The sequence below is a fragment of the Equus caballus genome, chromosome 25, assembly GCF_041296265.1.
Source record: "Equus caballus isolate H_3958 breed thoroughbred chromosome 25, TB-T2T, whole genome shotgun sequence".
Taxonomy (NCBI): domain Eukaryota; kingdom Metazoa; phylum Chordata; class Mammalia; order Perissodactyla; family Equidae; genus Equus; species Equus caballus.
In genome coordinates this window covers 16,012,177-16,031,438 of record NC_091708.1, presented here as the reverse complement: position 1 = coordinate 16,031,438, position 19,262 = coordinate 16,012,177, and the positions used below count along the sequence as shown (strand labels likewise).

At 40.6% G+C, this 19,262-nt stretch overlaps 1 long non-coding RNA gene across 1 annotated transcript in view; it reads right to left on the bottom strand.

Annotated features, from left to right (window-relative positions):
• The window catches only part of LOC138920715 (uncharacterized), a 42,558-nt gene that overhangs the window by 8,048 nt on the left and 15,248 nt on the right, over window positions 1–19,262 (bottom strand). The window lies entirely within an intron of this gene.

The following is a 19,262-nucleotide window of genomic DNA, read 5'->3' as shown; positions in this document are numbered from 1 at the left end:
CCCTCAAATCTCTTGTCATTACCTGAAATTCCCTTATTTATTAATTTGGGGATTTTTTTCCTCCATCTCCCCCCACAGAATATAAGCTCCACAATGTCAGGAGTCTACTGTTTCATTCACTGTTGTGTCCCCAGAACCTGGAACAGTACCTGACATGTAATAGGAAATGAATGATAGAGAGAGAAACAGAAAGGAAAGAAGACAGACAGACAGAAACACAGAAAGAAAGAAGGGAAGGGAAGGAAAGGAAGAGTAAAGGAATCCACAGTGGAACTGCCTACAAAAAAGAGGAATACTGGGAGGCCAGCCCAGTGGCGTTGTGGTCAAGGTCACATGCTCTGCTTCAGTGGCCTGGGGTTCATGGGTTCAGATCCCTGGCATGGACATACACACCCCTCATTAATCCACGCTGTGGCGGCGTCCCACATATAAAGTAGATGGAGATTGGCACGGATGTTAGCTCAGGGACAATCTTCCTCACCAAACAAAAAAGGAATACTGGGAGAAGTAAAATGGGACTAGGGGAGAAAATTCACAGGAGAGGAACAAAGAAAGAGATCTAGATAGTAAGGGTTGGTTATGCTGTACGATTTTGACTCCTGTAAAAAAACTTTCTTACATGCATTGCAGGCAGAGAGAATGGTAAGTGCAAAGAGAACCTTTTGCACCACCACACAGCTACTGTTTTCTTTGTTGTTATGGAGGTTTTTGTTTTGCTTTGCAGGGAAAGATTCACCCTGAACTAACAAGTATTGTCAATCTTCCTCTTTTTTTTTTTCCTCCCCAAAGCCCCAACACGTAGTTGTATATTCTAGTTGTAAGTTGTTCTAGTTCTTTGATGTGAGCTGCATGGCTACTGACAAATGAGCGGTGTGGTTCTGTGCCCAGGAACCGAACCTGGGCTGCCAAAGTGGTGAGCACACCAAACTTTAACCACTAGCCCATCAGGGCTGGCTCAATTTGTGGTTTTATTTTCAGTGTGTGTTGGGGGTGGTGGTCCCTGCCTGTTACTCTAGGAGGAAGGCTGGGTTTTCTCCTCCTGGCTGCAACTACTGCATTGTCCTAGTGTTGCCAGTGGGAATCATCTAGATGTGAGCACCATGCATGGAGGCTCCACAGCCTGTTCTAGGCCTTTAGGCCAAGAGGCCAGAAAGAGAGTGAAGGAATGATCACCACACTGTAGCAATGAACTCTTCTCAAGTTATCCCGGTGAGTAGTGAGAGGGTTTAAGCCTGACCGTGTAGCTCTGGGTAGTTGGGATGGCCTTTGGCAAATATTATATGATTCAACAGAAACCAAGAATAGAGAGGTGAACATTCCCAGAGTCTGGATGGGAGGAACAGGAAACTCTTTAAGGATCATTTTTCTGGTACATGACTTTTAGTGTCTTTTGTTAGTGTAGCTTTGTTTAAACATGAACAAGTTGAGTCCTCCACAACACTCATGCGGTGACAACAAGTTAGACAAAGAATGTACTCCACCCCAGTTTGTTTTTATCCAGAAAAAGATGGAAGCCCTGGCATTGCTGCAACCTGGAGACCTGAGACCAGGGTGACTTGTACAATCAGCAGCACATACTTTTGAAACACAACTCAACCAGTCTGTGTAGATTTCTTTCTAGCTATATGTTTGGGCAATTCCCCTTGTCCTTCTCAACCATAACCCTTTCCAGCCCCAATACTTCCAGAATCCATAGCCAGTGGGGGTTCAGCAAAGGAAGCTTGGCTTCCATCCAGATCCCCATCCAATGAAGTTTGTGATAAAAGAGGCAGGATTCTATCTTCTTCCTGGAATGTACGCATGGAGTAGTCTCCCTCCTGTGAACAAGTAAAGGAAAAAGTATCTATACTTTTCAACTTATAGAAAAACAATGGTGTGTGTCTGTCACATTCAAAATCATGGTTCGTGTGTTATTCTGCAAGGAACTACATCAAACAAATTAATCATAGATAAATCTAAACTTAGCAATTTATCCCCATCTGCATAAACACCTGAATCATGTTAGCAATATTCATTCAGATGACTCAAGATTTTGTCTTTATTGATCTAGCTAAACTATTAGCTGAAATGCCCCAATCCGATCCGCAGAAACATACTCCCATATTTGAAAAAGAAAAGGCTTTGAAGAGATTAGAGTCACATTATCTTTCATTTTACCAGTTAATGCCAAATGAAGAAAAGAACTGTTTCAGCCAAATTAACCCCTTATTGTTGCACTTAAACTATTGTTATACATTAATCCTCACACTAAGGCAGACACACATGAAAATTCAGGATTGCATCACAGGAGTCCGTTAAGACAGGTCACTTTTGTTCTATAAAAGGCACCAGGTGCCATGTCTCACATATCAATTTACATTTATGGAGTGCCTACTGGGTGTCTGTACTATGCTGAGAGATGGAGACACAAAGGTGAGTGAGTAAGATGTGCTTTCCTCCTTACAAAGGGACATTAGTACAGTGAGGTAAGTCCTGGAATGGCAGGGTCACAGGGTGCCATCTATAAATTGCCCCCAAGTACTAGGACTCTTAAGTTACCCCAACTTTCCAACTCCTCTGTAGCCTCTTGCCGAGGACAGCATGGTCCACCAGAGAAGCCTCCAACAAAACAAAATGGTTGACACAAGCATTTATTTACAGAAGTAAGTGAGGGGTCCAGATGGAGGGGAATTAGCTTGTCACTGCTAGAGGGAGGTAAAGAGGGTGAGTTGGCTCTTGGAGCAGATGCTTTGGGGAGAAGATCCAGAAAATTTTTGTTGAATCTATCAAGGGTTTTTATTTTTCCTTGCATTTCCAGAAAAACAAGCTTAATGTCATGTTTTATAATCCAAATTCATTTGACATCTTTTTCTGAAACTGAATTAAAAACACTCATTTTGGAAAAAAAGAAAATGACTCCTAAAGAACTTTGCTTGCCCAAGGATGAGACACCTTCTTGGCAGCAACTTACCATAGTTTCCTCAAAAAAAAATCCTGAAAAGCTGCACCCAAAACAAAATCAACTCACAAAAATAAGTTGCGTTTTCTACTGTAATAATGAACTAACAGAGAACTCAAGAATACAATCCCATTTACAATTACAACAAAAAGAATAAAATATGTAGGAATAAATTTAATGAAGGAGGTGAAAGACCTATACAATGAAAACTAGAAGACATTATTGAAAGAAATCAATGATGACGTAAAGAAATGGAAAGATATTCCATGAACATGGATTGGAAGAATAAACGTAATTAAACTGCCCATACTACCTAAAGCAATGTTCAGATTCAGTGCAATCCCAATGATGTTCTTCACAGAAATAGAGCAAAGAATCTTAAAATTCATATGGGGCAACAAAAGACCCCTAATAGTTAAAGCAATCCTGAGAAAAAAGAAGAAAGCTAGAGGCATCACAATCCCTGACTTTGAAATACACTAAAAAGCTAAAGTAATCAAAACAGCACAGTACTGGTACCAAAAGACACACAGATCAATGGAATTGAAAGCCCAGAAATAAAACCACCCATCTACAGAAAGCTAATCTTTGACAAAGGAGGTAAGAATATACAATGGAGACAGGAAAAGTCTCCTCAATAGGTGGTGTTGGGAAAACTGGACAGCCACATGCAAAAGAATGAAGATAGACCATTATCTTGTGCCATACACAAAAATTAACTCAAAATCGATCAGTCTTGAAGGTAAGATGTGAAACCATAAAACTCCTAGAAGAAAATATAGGTAGAATGTTGCAGGAGATCATAGCAATATTCTTGCTAGGCTTTAAGCTTGGGAAAAATAAGTTACAAATGGGTGGCTGAGAATTATGTGATCTGCTGATTCTCATGAATTACTATACCAGATTGTTTGTGCTTTGGAATCAAGGGCTGGAGGGGAGTATTTTATCGAGCATGAAGGCAAGGGGCTTAGGAATGCCGGACCCTTGCAGGAACGGAACGCCGTCTGCATAACTTGCTGATTTTTCCTAGGATACTCCCTAAGGGAATGGCCTTGGATAGGGCTGGGGTACGTCACGGAGGGAGGAAGACTAGAACTGCTGAGCTTTGACTTGCATATCCCTGCTGGCATGAGTTCTTCCTATGCTTGTATTTCCTTGCCTATAAATAAATACGTGGCGATCAGAGGGACTTCACCTCAGTCCTTGAGCCTGATGGTCCCCTGTCCCATTGAATAATATAGATTGTGTCTATTATATAGGTTGTATTCTGTCTATTAATTCCATCCGCCCCTTCAGCTGGCTGCCTAGCTGGTCTCGGCAGCAGTAGTACACTCTTTGACATTGGTCTTAGAAGGATCTTTCCAAATACCATATCTACTTGGGCAAGGGAAACAAAAAATAAACAAATGAGACCTCATCTGACTAAAGAGCTTCTGCAAGGCAAAGGAAACCATGAACAAAATGACAACTCACCAACTGGGAGAAAATATTTTCAAATCAAATATCCAAAAAGGGGTTAATCTCCAAAATAAATAAAGAACTCATACAACTCAAAAACAAAAAAAACAACCTGATCAAAAAGTGGGCAGAAGATATGAACAGACATTTTTCCAAAGAAGATAGAAGTATGGCCAACAGGCATGTGAAAAGATGTTCAACATCACTAATCATCAGGGAAATGCAAATCAAAACTACAATGAGATATCACCTTACACCCGTTAGAATAGCTATAATTACCAAGACAAAAAACAGCAAATATTGGAGAGGGTGTGGAGAAAAGGAAACCCTCATACACTGCTGATGGGAATGCAAACTAGTGCAGTCACTGGAAAACAGTATGGAGATTTCTCAAAAAATTAAAAATAGAAATACCATATGTTCCATCTATCCCACTACCGTGTATTTATCCAAAGAACTTGAAATCCACAATTCAAAGAGACTTATGCACCCCTATGTTCATTGCAGCATTATTCACAACAGCCAAGACGTGGAAGCAACCCAAGTGCCTAATGACTGATGAATGGATAAAGATGTGGTATACATATACAATGGAATACTACTCAGCCATAAAAAAAGACAAAATCGTCCCACTTGGAATAACACGGATGGAACTTGAGGGTATTATATTAAGCGAAATAAGCCAGATGGAGTAAGACAAACACTGTAGGATTTCACTCATATGTGGGAGATAAACAAATATATGGACAAAGAGAATAGATTAGTGGTTACCAGATAGGAAGGGCATAAGGGGTAAAGGGGCACATATATATGGTGACTGACAAATAATAATGTACACCTGAAACTTCACAATGTTATGAACTATTATGACATCAATTAAAAAAAAGAAAAGCCACACCCAATCTGTTTCACTGTCCATCCCATCTTGCTGACAAGAGCTTACTGATCCTCAAATGGAGAAAGGATTGTGAGGGTCACACTGGTCCTCACTCCCTCAAAGTGAGTCTCATTCCCCAATCTCTCCTGCCAGTTCATTTCCATCTCCCAGTCTTGTGGCCTTTGGGTTTCTTGTGTAAAGTATGTTCTTTCCATGACTCATCTTCTCCATGGCTGACTGTAAGTCAGATCCAGTCTCCTGGAGCTTTCTGTCCTTCTCACAGGATGACTGTCTTGCCTGTGAGAAGCACTCTTCTTTGAACTCTGAAGAATTTTTAACTGAGGGCCACGTTATTTCGTCTACCTATTCTCATCAATGTTTCCATATGGATCCCCAAGCCAGAAGACACTCATCCCTTACTTTCTAAAATTATTATTTTTTTCTTTTTACTAATCCACGTTGAAACAGTGTTGGCAAAGTCCTCAGTCTTGCTCTGAGGATAGCTGGCCAAACTGCTGCTCCACAAACAGTGGGATATTCAAAATTCACAACCATTGTTCAAAACTCTTTGTCCACTCTGATCCTTACCTTCAAGGATTCCCCCATATGAATGAACTACGTTAGCAAATGTAACTCTTAACATTCATGAGAAAGCATTCATGAGCTAATAGTTTCTAACCGCTAGCCAATAAGGAAATCATAAGGTGAGTTTATATATGAAAATTCTGATTTCACTTGCCAAAATGGGATAGCTCAAATGAAAAGAAAAAATGATGTTTTCAGTCTATTTCTCTAAAAGAGGTGTTTGGAGTGCTTTTTTACATTCTCCTCACCTGTTGGGGAAATAACGTAAATTTCGCAGGTTAGTTTCAGTGCCTGAGATGGTTGTAGCATTAAGATGCATTTGGCTGCAAATAACAGCAGGGCCTTAAGCAACAATAATGTTCAAGGTTCTCACCTAACAAGAAGTCTGGAGTAGGCAGTCCCAGCAGCACGATGATGTCATGAAGGACCCAGTCTCTTCTCTATCCTTATGTTCTGCCATCTTTTACCACCTCATGGCTACTACACTTCAAGTACAAGTCCTCACAGGGCTGCATGCAAAGCAGGAAGGTAGGGGCTGGAGTGAAAAGCTTTCTCCTTGTGAAGTTCTGTGTTTTTTTTTCCAGGAAGAACAATTTCAGGAAGTGTCCTAGAAGACCTCTCCTTTGTCTCATGGGTGAGATATGGGCCACAGGCCTGCTCTTAGAACATTCACGGGCAAAGGGAAATGAGATAAACACAGTCACAATCCATTCCCTTGTGGACGCGTGGCGCCTGTCTTTCTTGACTTCAAGGGCTCTCTACCCAGCCCCCAAACAAAAAGGGGCTTTTTTCAGCCAGGAAGAAGAGGTATGTGAGTAGCTCGTGGGCAAAATGTGAGCAGTGACTGCCCTGTTGCTGGGGAAGTGATCAAGATTTTTAATATTCTCCCTGGTCTTGCTGCTTTATATGGTACTGAGAAATAGAAGCAGCATGGAGATTTATTTTATTTAGATTAGATTTATTTAACCATGTAGTCACCTGGTTAGGTCATAGGAGCCTTTTGAAAACATAGTGCTACCAGATTAATTGTTTTGAATCACTTCAAAGGGCTTTTGAGAGGCTTAGCTTGTCAGTTTCCCAGAGGCCCATGAGATTGCGTTTTCTTTCTGATATGATAGGACATCTGAGCAACTGAACATGAGACATTATGGGAACAATAAAATCATTGTTGTTAGTTTCAAGGAAGTACAGATACTCAGACTCAAATTGGACTTGGGGATTGACCAGTTGGCAACTGAAAGTTATGCTTTCAACTTATTATTGAACGTTCCTGAATTATTGATTTGGGGCACATGAAAAGCTCTTAACTTTTTTCCAAATTCACGATTTCGGAAAGTGGTCACATGAATTTTGATGTACGGAATGAACCGTGCTGTAAATTTCTGAGTCTCTCTTGGCATGCAAACCTTAATATGTCTGTATTCAATTTCAAGAGAAAATTATGAAGCTGAAATCAAATTACGTTCACCAAGAAAACTCAGTATTCCTGGAAGTTTAGAGGAGAGTCTGACCCGAATCCTAGGGAGATCCCGAAATTTCTAGCAAGGTGAGCAATATTTGACAGTTTACTCTTCAAGAAAGGAATAAGGATGAAGACAAGAACTACAATCAGTTCTACCAACTAGAATTGGAACCGTGAACTCTCCCCAAAAATGATATCCCAAACTCAGTTAATTAATACCTAGAGACACCAGGTCTCACCAGCCTGTGGATACAAATGAAGTCATGCTAATGTTAAATAATGCTTTGTTCCCTTTGTTGTCATACTCTTCTTTACACCCTAAAAGTTTCACTCAAATAGTTCTGGGAATTTCCAAAAAGGTACGTTACATGTACGTGCTCACACAGCTCTTTGCTAGCCACGCTCATCACACAGCGTCTATCTTGTCTTTCTTCTCCTGTTCTGACTCCACACTGCCTGCAAAATAACCCTAAAGGGCCTCTCTCTTGCCTCTGCTTATTGTAGCCATTTTGGGATCAGCAGTGCCTGTGCCAAGGAGACTATTTTTTAATGCATACCAAACTATCAGGTCTCCAGGCGAGGCTAGACTTTGGCTCAGTGAGAACAAATGCCTTACCATGACAAAGGTTTATTTCTCACTGACACAGAATCTAATAAAGAGCTGGGCAACCCTTTAGGGCAGCTATTTTCCATGTAGTAACTGAGTGATTTAGGCTGAGGAAGCTTTCATAGTCCTGTAGCTGTCCCATCAGGAGCAGGAAACCTCCCTGATTAATGCAGGAGGCTTAAAGAGACACTCACCAGATAGAGGACTTAATGGTTACTCGCTAGCTCTCCTCTGCTTCCAAGTGCAGGTGGTCAGAGCCATGGCTCCACTCAACTGGAAGAGGGCCCAAAGGTGCAGAGAGCTCTTTCATGTGTGTGAAAGGGGAGAAGAAGAGATTTTGGTGAACACTAGTAATATCTACGTTACAGATCACAGGTTTACAGGTTTACAGGTCAGTCCTGGGTTCTATGAAAAACTGGAAACAAGGGCCCTCTCTCCAGCTCTGTGCTCTGTTTTGTCACCTGATCTTGGAATCAGTACTGCCTATGCCCAGAGTCCCTAAAACTTTCTCATGAGTAAGCGCTAGTCCTAATTTCTCTTTCTAAAGGAGCTTCAACATCCTCCAAGAATGGAGGTGAGGAGGGAATGCTGTGCCATCTCTCCCATTCTGACTCATTTTTTTTCTTTTTCATGACAAATTTACATATACCCCTTTTTTCCCAATCCTCCTTCAGACTGTCTGACTTGTTTACTGCTGTATCATAAAGTTAAAGCCCAGTACCTGGAACTCAGAAATGTGTTAATGAGTAGATTAACAGATGAGTGGATAAATGGATGGATGGATGGAATGGATAGATGGGTGGATGGATGGATGGATGAGTGGTTGGATGGATGGATGGACAGATGGATGGATGAATGGGTGGATGGGTGAATGACGGTTTCCTCTCTATCCACAGATGAAGCTCAAGGGGAGCCTGTTTCCATTTTCTGTTTATCCTCTGAACTTCTCCTGTCACCTTGATCCTAGCTGCAGTCCTTCTGTCTTGGATACCATTGTTGTCTCTTTTTGGGCTCCCTTTGGATTTGGACCTCGTTTAAGATTAATTATGGGAATGTCAGAATTTCAGTTTAGGGGTGAAATCCTACCATTCAGACTTTTTCAGGGATTTCTAATTGACGAATGTGCACATGAGAACAATAACCAAATGGAAAATAAAATACCTTTTTATTAACTAATAAATAAGCACCCAATTGTCTCCCAGTACAGAGATCTTTGTTCAGCCAAATCAGATTATGCTGTTTAGGCCTGGAATCCTAAGGAAGTCTTCCATCACTCAGGAGTGATGGAAGGATCTGGAACAGACCAGATGCAATTTATACACAAATGTAGAACAGAGAATTGCCTGGCTCTGACCTAGTACACTGCACTAAGGGGACTGTAATTGCAAAAGGGGGAACATCAGCTTAGAGACTTGATATTCTAGTAAAACGTGCTTGGTAACTGCCCTGTGCTTTGAGCACTTGAGTAACTAATTCTTTCTCCCTCAGGAAGAAGCTAGCAAGAAGGGTAGAGGGTGTGGGAGCAGCAGAAATGCTCCTTCCCCTACAGTCCAAGACAGAAATGGGAGGAGAGCTGGCTGGGAGTTCTCCATCTCCTCCCCCTTACATGACTAGCTCTTCGCTCTTCAGCTTGAATGCCATCTTCACTCCCCCCTTGCCCTTCAGTCCTCTCCCCAGGGTCACACCCACTCCACTCAATGACAAACTGTCTCCAGAACTCCAGTCTAGGCCAGTCTTCTCACTCCACTACACCTGCTTACTAGAGAGGCAAGTTCAAATTCTAGGCTTATTACTGCACTTTTGTATAAAGTCCTTTTTTTAAAAAATGCAAAACTTCGTATCTGTTAACACTGGTTTATGGATAAACTTCTTTTTGCCTACAGATGGATTTCTGATCAAGTGGTCCATCATTGGCAATTCTTGGCAATCTGACCACAAGGAATGGCCTATAGCTAGATTCTGCAGCTGAGCCGGGATCTGCCTCTCCTTAACATATTTGGTATAAAATAACAAAAAGTCATCTAGAATAATGAAAAGAAATTTTGTGAACAAAAGGCCATGAAGTGTTGCCCATAATATAGACAGTGTGGGAAGAGAAACTTTGGTTGAGGCAAAATCAATATTCTCCTGCTAGCTTCTTTCTGTCAACCTCTCCCACTGTCTCCCAATTATATGCCATCATCTCCCCCATTCACCTTCCCTTCTACTGGCCTGAATAAGTGTGAATAGTCACTGTTTATGCCATAAATATCAGCCTATTTGGATATTTCTTTGTTAGTTAACAAAGATCTTCTTCGCTTCCCACTCATAGTGCTGTTTATCGAATAGTTCTGTCAACAAAATTTTAGAATAGATGGAGTGCAAAATGCTTCAAAACATTCTCGTTACTGCAGAAACTTTACAAGAAAAAAAACTGAAGTGGTTAAAAGACTTATAAGTAGTTTCATAGACACTCCACCACGGAAGATGGCCAATAAGCACAGAAAAAGATGCTCCAGACTATCAGTCATCAGGGAAAGGCAAATTGAAACCATAATGAGATACTACCACACTCCCTCTAGAATGGCTAAACTTTTTTAACTGACCATATCAAGTGTTGGTGAGAGTGTGGAACAACTAGACTCTCTTGCACTCCTGGTGGTAATGTAAAATGGTATAGCTACTTTGAAAAACAAGTAGGCATCTTCTTGGAAAGTTAAAAATACACCTATTGTTTGATGAGATCCAGCCATTCCACTTCTAGGTATTTATCCCAAGAAAAATGAAAACATATGTCTACAAGGAGACTTGTACATGGATATTTATAGAGCTTTCTTTGTAATAGTTAAAAACTGGAAACCACTCAAATGTCCATCAGCAACAAACGGATAAGCACCCTGAGGAATATCCATATAACGGAATACTACTCAGCAATGAAAAGGATGAATCTCAAAATAATTATACTGAGAGAAAGAAGCCAGACCAAAAAAAGAGTATGTATTGTATGATTCCATTTAAATAAAACTCTAGAAAATTCAAACTAATCCCTATGGTGACAGGAAGCCAATCAGTGTTGCTTGGAGGTGGGGTGGGGTAAGGTGGGGAGGAAGAGTTTATAAACATACATAAAGAAACATTTAGAAGTGATGGATATGTTCAATATCTTGATTGCAGTGATGACTTGGTTTCGTGGATGTATACAACGTCAAAACATCAAATGTTGTACTTTACAAATGTGCAGTTTATTATAAGTCAATTATATCTTAATAAAGTTGTTATTTAAAAAAGACTTAATATAGTAGTTTTTGCACCAGCCAAAGATGAAAGAACTGGCTTGCATCTTTTCATTAAGTTTCAAACTGCTCTCCGAAAGCTCTTTCTAGAGTGTAGGTCAGCAGGGAGGAGAGGTGAGTTGGCTGAGTTACCTACCACCCCACTGCGTTTTTACCTGTTAGTTTATAGTTTCTCTAAAGACTTACTTCAAAAAAGGCCAGGTTTAAGGGGGAACAAAAAGAAAAAAATGGAAAAGTCTTTAAAATCTGCTAGGTCGTCTGATCTCTAATGCCTACTAGCTATAACATTTTATGAATCTAAAGTTCTATAAATGAGTTTGGTAATATACTGTCTCTTTGATTGAAGATGACCTCATATTAAAAGACACACCATTATCTCTAGGTTTTAACCGCTTTTTAGGAGGAACAAAAGCAGTAGCAGTATATTAAAAGCATACATTATAAGATTCACTCCAGGTTCAAAAACATTAAAAAGTATGATTTAGAATCGTCACTGTAGCACGTGGTCCCAGGGTTGGAGCAAGGGATGTGCAGGGCCTGTCTCTGCAAACTCGAGGTGCCCAGATTGCGGTCTCAGCACCACAGCTAGCCTCAGGCACTGTCTCCTGAAAGAAGCAGCCATACACTAAAACCCCAAACTTCACACCTTGCACAGGTTTTTCTCTTTGCCCAGAATCTGTAGAAGCCCCAATACTAGGGTTGTATCCAGAATCCATCTCACCTTTTAAAAATGTAAATTGGTTTTCATTCACTCATTCATTCAACAAAAATTTATTGTCCACTTACTGTTCTAGGCTCTGGGAATAGAGCAAGAAACAAGACAGATGCGAGTCCCTGTCCTTATAGAGCTTATATTCTAGAAAGGGAAACAGATTTTTTAAAAGTATACAAATAAAATAATAATATGGTTTCAGAGGATCTAAGTGCTATAAGAAGAAACAAAGCTGTTTAAGAGTGTAGAAGCTGTGTGGGCTATTTCTGATAAGGTATCGTGAAGGCTTCTCTGAAGAACCAACATTTAAGTGGGGACAAAAATGATATGAATAAGCTATGTAAATATTTAGAGTATAGGATGCCAGGCACAAAGGACAGCACATTGCACAAGCTCCTGAGGTAGACATAAGCTTAGCTTGTTTAAAGAGCAACAAGAAGGTCAACGTGGCTGAAATACAATGGAGGGGGAGTGGTCAGAGATAAGGTAAGAGAAGGAGGCTCTCTTAGGCCACAGTAAGGAGCTGGCATTTTATTCCTAGCCTTATGGGAAACTATCAGAAATTTAAGAAGTTTCTGAACCATCCACTGAATCATCTGGGTATAATGTTGACGTCAGCATTCTTAACTAATCTCTTACAGACTCCCAGATTCCCTCTGTCACAAGTACAGAATACAAAGGTACAGAGAAAACTGTATTTGTGCTAGAACTCAAGGAAAAGGGCCAGTCACACACAACAGACGTAGGGGAATTTCTGCAAGATATGGTGCAGAAGGGACTGGTTTGAAAAATGGCCAATCCTACCTACTGCAACTCAGCCCTAAGAAGGAACAACTGACCAAGTGACCTGGATGCCAGCAGAACCCATCCATAGCCTCAGGGGTTGGGGCTGGAGATGAAGGTGTAGCAAGAGATGGTCAGGGGGTATATCTGGACCCAACCAACCACTCCAGGACAGTTTACCTGGCGCTGGAGGCACCCTATCTTACACCACTAACAAAAATTAACTGCAAATGGTTTAAAGACTTAAACGTAAAATCTGAGACCTTAAAACTCCTAGAAGAAAATCTAAAGAAAAAGCTCCTTGACATTGGTCTCATCGAGAGTCTTTTGGATGACACCAAAAGCACCGGAAACAAAAGCAAAAATAAACAAGTGGGATTACATCAAACTAAAAAGCTTCTACACAGCAAAGAAAACAATCAACAAAGTGAAAAGGCAACCTATGAAATGGAAGAAAATATTTGCAAGCCATATACTTGTTAAGAGGTTAAGATACAAAATATGTAAGGATTGCATACAACTCAATAGCAAAAACCAAATAATCCAATTTTAAAAATAAGCAGAAGACCTGAATAAACTTTTTTCCAAAGAAGACATACAAATGGCCAACAGGTACATGAAAAGGTGCTCAATATCACTAATCACCAGGGAAATGCAAATCAAAACCACAATGAGATATCACCTCACACCTGTTAGAATGGCTGTCATTAAAAAAACAAGAGATTGGGACCGGCCCAGTGGCCCAGCAGTTAAGGGCGCACATTCCTCTTCGGTGGCCTGGGGTTTGCCGGTTCGGATCCCGGGTGTGGACATGGCACCACTCGGCAAGCCATGCTGTGGTAGGCATCCCACATATAAAGCAGAGGAAGATGGGCATGGATGTTACCTCAGGGCCAGTCTTCCTCAGCAAAAAGAGGAGGATTGGCAGCAGATGTTGGCTTAGGGCTAATCTTCCTCAAAAAACAAAAAAACGAAAAACCAAGAGATAGCAAGTGTTAGGGATATTGCGGAGAAAAGGGAAGTCTTGTTCACTGTTGGTGGAAATGTGAACTGGTACAACCACTGTGGAAAACAGTATGGAGGTTCCTTTAAAAATTAAAAACAAAACTGCCATATGATTCAGCTTTAGGGAACTGGAATTGGCCACCCCAAGATATGTCTCTTTGGCATGAGGATTATTTTGGGCTGGTTACTTTTAAAAACTGCAGACAGGAAAGAAACTCTGAAAAGTAGAATTTACTTATCCTTTGTTAAGAGACATTTACATTTGTAAAGGAAATCTCCGTCTGTAAAGGTGTCTTCCTCTCTGTACCAGGAAGAAGGAGGGATGACCTTATCTCTAGAAACTCTTATCAACATGGAAGGCAAGGACTGAAGTCTGAATAATAACCTGACTCTTGTTTACTGTGCTTGTGTGGTAATGTCCCATGATTGATGCTCTCCCACCCCCAACATACTCCTTTGTCTTTAGCTGAAGATGATATTTAAGGTGGTGGCTTCAGCCATTTTGGTGAGTTGCTCAGTTTGGCTGAGCATCTCCCATGTATACATGTTATAAAGCTTTGTTTAATTTTCTCCTGTTATTCTGTCTCACGTGAATTTAATTCGTTCTCTGGCCAGAAGGACCCAGAGCAGGTAGAGGAAATGCCTTCTCCCCTACACAGCAATCCCACTTCTGGGTATACATCCAAAGGAATTGAAATCAGAATCTCAAAGAAATATTTCCACTCTCATATTCATTGCAGAATTATTCACAATAGCCAAGACATGGAAGTAATCTAAATGTCCATCGACAGATGAATGGATAAAGAAAATGTGGGGTATACATACAATTGAATATTATTCAGCCTTAAAAAAGAAGGAAATCTTGTCATTTGTGATAACATGGATGAACCTGGAGGACATTATGCTAAGTAAAATACTCTAGACACAGAAAGACAAATACTACATGACACCACTTATAAGAGGAATCTAAAATAGTCAAACTCATGGAACAGAGAGAATCGAATGGTGGTTTCCAGGGACTGGGGGGAGCAGGAAACTGAAAGGTATTAGCCAAATGAGATGCAGTTTCAGTTATGTAAGATTAATAAGTCCTTGAGATCTATTGTACAGCATAGGGCTGACAGTTAACAATAGTATATTGTATAATTTAAAATCTGCTAAAATCTTATGTTAAATCTTATGTGAAATCTTTGCTAAGATCTTTTGTTAAACATTATTATCACACACAAAAAGTAACAATAATGAAAGAGCTGGGGAGGAAACTTTTGGAGGTGATGACTGTGTTTTTGTCTTATATAGTGATGGTTTCATGGGTATATACTTATCTCTAAACTCATCCAGTGGTATGTATTAAATATGTATAGCTTTTGTATGTCAAAACATAAACAAATAAAAGCTAAATTAAACGGAAAAAAAATTGTCCATATTTCCCTTCATTTGGATGTCTCACAAATTTTGAGAGAGTCCATCTTCGCTTTCCGTGTGAGACGATCAGAGGCTATCTGAGGCCTCCTCATGTAAGAGTGTGCAAATGGAAACATTAATTCACTATAAAAATAAATGATGAAAAGAAGGGAATCAATCTAGGAACAAGAGAAATATCTTCCTATAAAATATAGTTGCTGCCACAAACAAATTTTAGAAAATTTCTAAGTCAAGTGTTTGCAAGATTCAAGAGGACCTTGAATCTACAAATCATGTAGTTGTGAAACAATGAAAAAATTAGTAAAAAGAATAAAATGAAAAGATCTAAATATACCTGTTGGTTGTAGTGATTTTGATAAGTATGTCTAGGTCCCAAAGTTCTGAACCCTGTCCTGCCAACTCCTTTCAATCCCTTGGCATAGGCCACTCCCTCAAGCACGTGTGCAAGCGACAAAGTAGGGCAAAATCATCCCCAAACCCTGCTGTCATCATCCGTGTGAGTCGGGTTAGACCGTGTGACTCGTGCCTAGATGTGGCATCCTCCTGCCTGGGGGACTTCAACTCTGGTTCTTGCTTAGTCGTCTAACTGGAGGAAGCAGTTTTTAAATGGGGGAGGACCCCAGAGTCCTCCTACAGTACCGGCTGCACGGGAGCCAAGAGAGAAGCAATTCAACAGGAAACATCTAAAAAGAGAGATCCCCCAAACCAAGAGGCATGGGAGCATTTATCGTAACCCAGTTCTACTTAAGCTGTCTTTATCCTTCAGACTAGATGTGCTAATTCTTTTCAGACCTCAGAGGAGAAAGCCTTCAGCACCCCTCAGAAGATGGAGCGTGTGGCCTGCACTTCCCCATCCTGTGCTCCTGTAGGCTTCACCGGGATCTGGAGACCCCCTCACCACCTTGAGCGTAAACACCTCTCTTACAGCACTTAGTGCATTGCATTATCTGCTACAGCTCCTCTTTCCCTTGCCTGTGTGAGCTGAAGGAAACCAGCATATGTCATCCCTAAAAGTGCCACTTTGGCATAAAGATTATTTTGAGTTAAAGGCACCCAAAACCCAGCATACGCTGGGGTTTTTTTTTTTTTTTTTTTTTTTGTGAGGAAGATTGCCCCTGAGTTAACATCTGTTGCCAATCTTCCTCTTTTTACTTGAGGAAGATTGTTGCTGAGCTAACATATTCCTCTGCTTTGTATATGGGACACTGCAACAGCATGGCTTAAAGAGTGGTGTGTAGGTCTGTGCCCGGGATCCGAGCCGTGAACCTCAGGCTGTGTGCAGCTTAACCACTACACCACCGGCCAGTCAGTCCCCTGATCTTCCTTTTTATTCCTGAAAGACTGAGATGAAACTCCCATGTGAAAGATGTCCTCCCTACATGGGGAGGAAAGAAAAATTTTAATCACTAGAGACAGAAGATGAGGCTGAGAAACCTGTGCAAACAAATCTTGTTAAACTAATCTTTATCATCCTAGTCTCTTCTCCATCCTTAACTGCCCTAACCCAGTCCCTTTTAATTGTCACATTTTTACAATTTACTACTTTTGTCCAACTTAGTCTATAAGGGTTGGGCTCTGACTGCTTCTTTGGGTCTTTTTCCTGTGGGGCCTCCCACGTATATGAAAATATCTATACACTTGTCTCCTGTTAATATGAGGCTGTTAATATGTTAATATGTTTTATGTTGATTTAACTCTCAGGCCCAGCTGGAGACCCCAAGAGGGCAGAGGTAAAGTTTTGTCTTCCCTACAGCCCCTCAAGGTAAGACTATTGACTGAGCTGGTCTTTTCCATCCTTTGGAGCAATGCCTGCGACCCACTGGGCCCTCAGCAACTGTATTTGGCAGAGGAATGAAACCATCTGTGAGAAACAAAAGATATTAACATTCCCGGGATGACCAGATTCTATCTTATAATGTTCAATCATTTCTCCTGCTTTCTTTTCTGTTTTTTTTTTCCTCCATCACATATTATAATTAACAATTTATATGGCCCTCGCACACGCAATATTGCAATTAATTCTCACAGTTCTGTTGGGAGTAGATATCTGCCTACATTTCCTAGATGAGAAATCTGACCTTTGAACAGGTGAAGTGAGTTGTTCAAGGTCACATAGCCAGAAGGAGTAGAATGGAGAAAATAAGCTAGGTTTTCTGACTTTAGACTCCATGATCTAATTTAGGTCACTTCACTGTTTTTCTTTGGATTTTTTGCAAGCTTTAGTCTTAGTTTAATTGTCTGCAATAGCATGCTTGCACACACACACACACACACACACACACATGCACATTGCACATAAATTGGCAAAATGAAGATAGCTTTCTCTGGCTCCCCTTATTCCTGTTTTGTAAATATGATCACTGATTTTAAAAGATTCAAACAAAATAACACTGGTTCTCAAACTTGATTGCAGGTTGGAATCACCTGGACCTCACCCCAATGATTCTGACCTTATTGGTCTAGAGGGGGCTGAGCGTTCAGATTTTTAGTGTGCTACCTACGTTGAGAACCACTGCAATACAGAAGAATGTAAAGAAATGGAAAAAAACCCTAACACTACACTCGGATATAACCTCCACTGTTAAGATTTTGGTGACTGACTTTTTTCATAGAAATACACACTCAATTATACAAAACCAGGATATCATACAAGTTGTTAGGTAATTTGGTTTCTTTACCCACATCCCCCCGACTCCCAACCCTGCACCTTGTGTGTATAGCACATACATAGATTTTAATGCATTTTTAGTGTTCCATTGTATGAATGTAATACAATCACTTTAAAAATCTCCTACTGATGGATGTTTACATATTTTTAAATTTTTCTGCTAAAATCAGCACTGCAAAAAACGCCCTTGTGCACACTTTTATACCACTAGGTTTGTTATATCACTACTATGTATTTCTGCAGTCTGATTTATGTTTCATTATTATATTCTCTCCTCACCTAAATTAAGGAAGGAAGGAAGGAAGAAAAGGAAGGAAGGAGGGAGGGAGGGAGGGTGGAACAGGGGGAGAAAAGAAAGAAAGAAGAAAAGAAAAAAGATATGAAAGGCAAGTTCGAAAAACAGAAGACCTGGCTCTCTTACATATTTCCTGGACTAATTTTAGAGATGACACATATTGGCCCTTTTCAATGTTGACTTCCAAGTATGCCATTGTGTGGAAGATAAGGCAAAGTCCCGTTTCCTGGTTCCTCTATGGCCCATTTTCTGTAGCGCGAGGATGAACATTCAGGAAGCAACAAGCCAGGGATTCTCCAGAGGCAGGTTTCCCAGCAGGGAGTCCATTAGCCACAAGAGGTCACTAGGGGATAAAGGACCGCTGCTTCTCTGAGCAAACTCTTCCCAGCAGAGCACAGCAGTTTTCAGGGTGTTTGTTGGTGACGGCAGGAATCACAGGGACAGAGTGAACTCATAGGATACCAGGATTCCGGACTTACTGTAGACACTGATTTTCGAGATGTAAAGGAAAACATTTCTTTTTCCCAATCACACCACCAGCCACTGTTTGAGGAATTATCTTGCCATCACAGAAAGGTTGTGGAGAGAGAAGTGGTTAAGCACGCAGGCTTCGGAATCACATATACTGGGATCATATCTCGGCTCAGTGTGACCTGGAGCAAATTACACAAGCTCTCTAAGCCTCCATTTCTTCATCTGGAAATGGTGATGATGATGACACTACCTATCAAATGCAAGAAGTATGTAAAATGCTTGGTTCATGTTAAAGCTAAATAAATGCTAGTTGCTTTGGTGTCTACCATTGATACTGGAGGGGAGATGAGTACAGTTTGGGGCAATTTAAGTTAGAGGTGGTGGAACGTTAGAAAGGAGACAACAGCAAGAGCAGAGTGAAGCATCTGCACTCATACACAGCTTATGCGGGATTCCTAGACACACTCTTGGCTACGCAATCTGGCAGTATGTTTTGGGGTTTTTTTAGATAGATTTTATTTTATAAACAAAAGAGCTTCTTTTTTTGTTTTTGGTGAGGAAGATTGGCCTTGAGCTAACATCTGTTGCCAATCTTCCTCTTTTTGTTTGAGGAAGATTGTCCATGAGCTGATGTCTGTGCCAGTCTTTCTCTAAGCCAATCTTTCTCTATTTTGTATGTGGGACGCTGCCACAGCATGGTT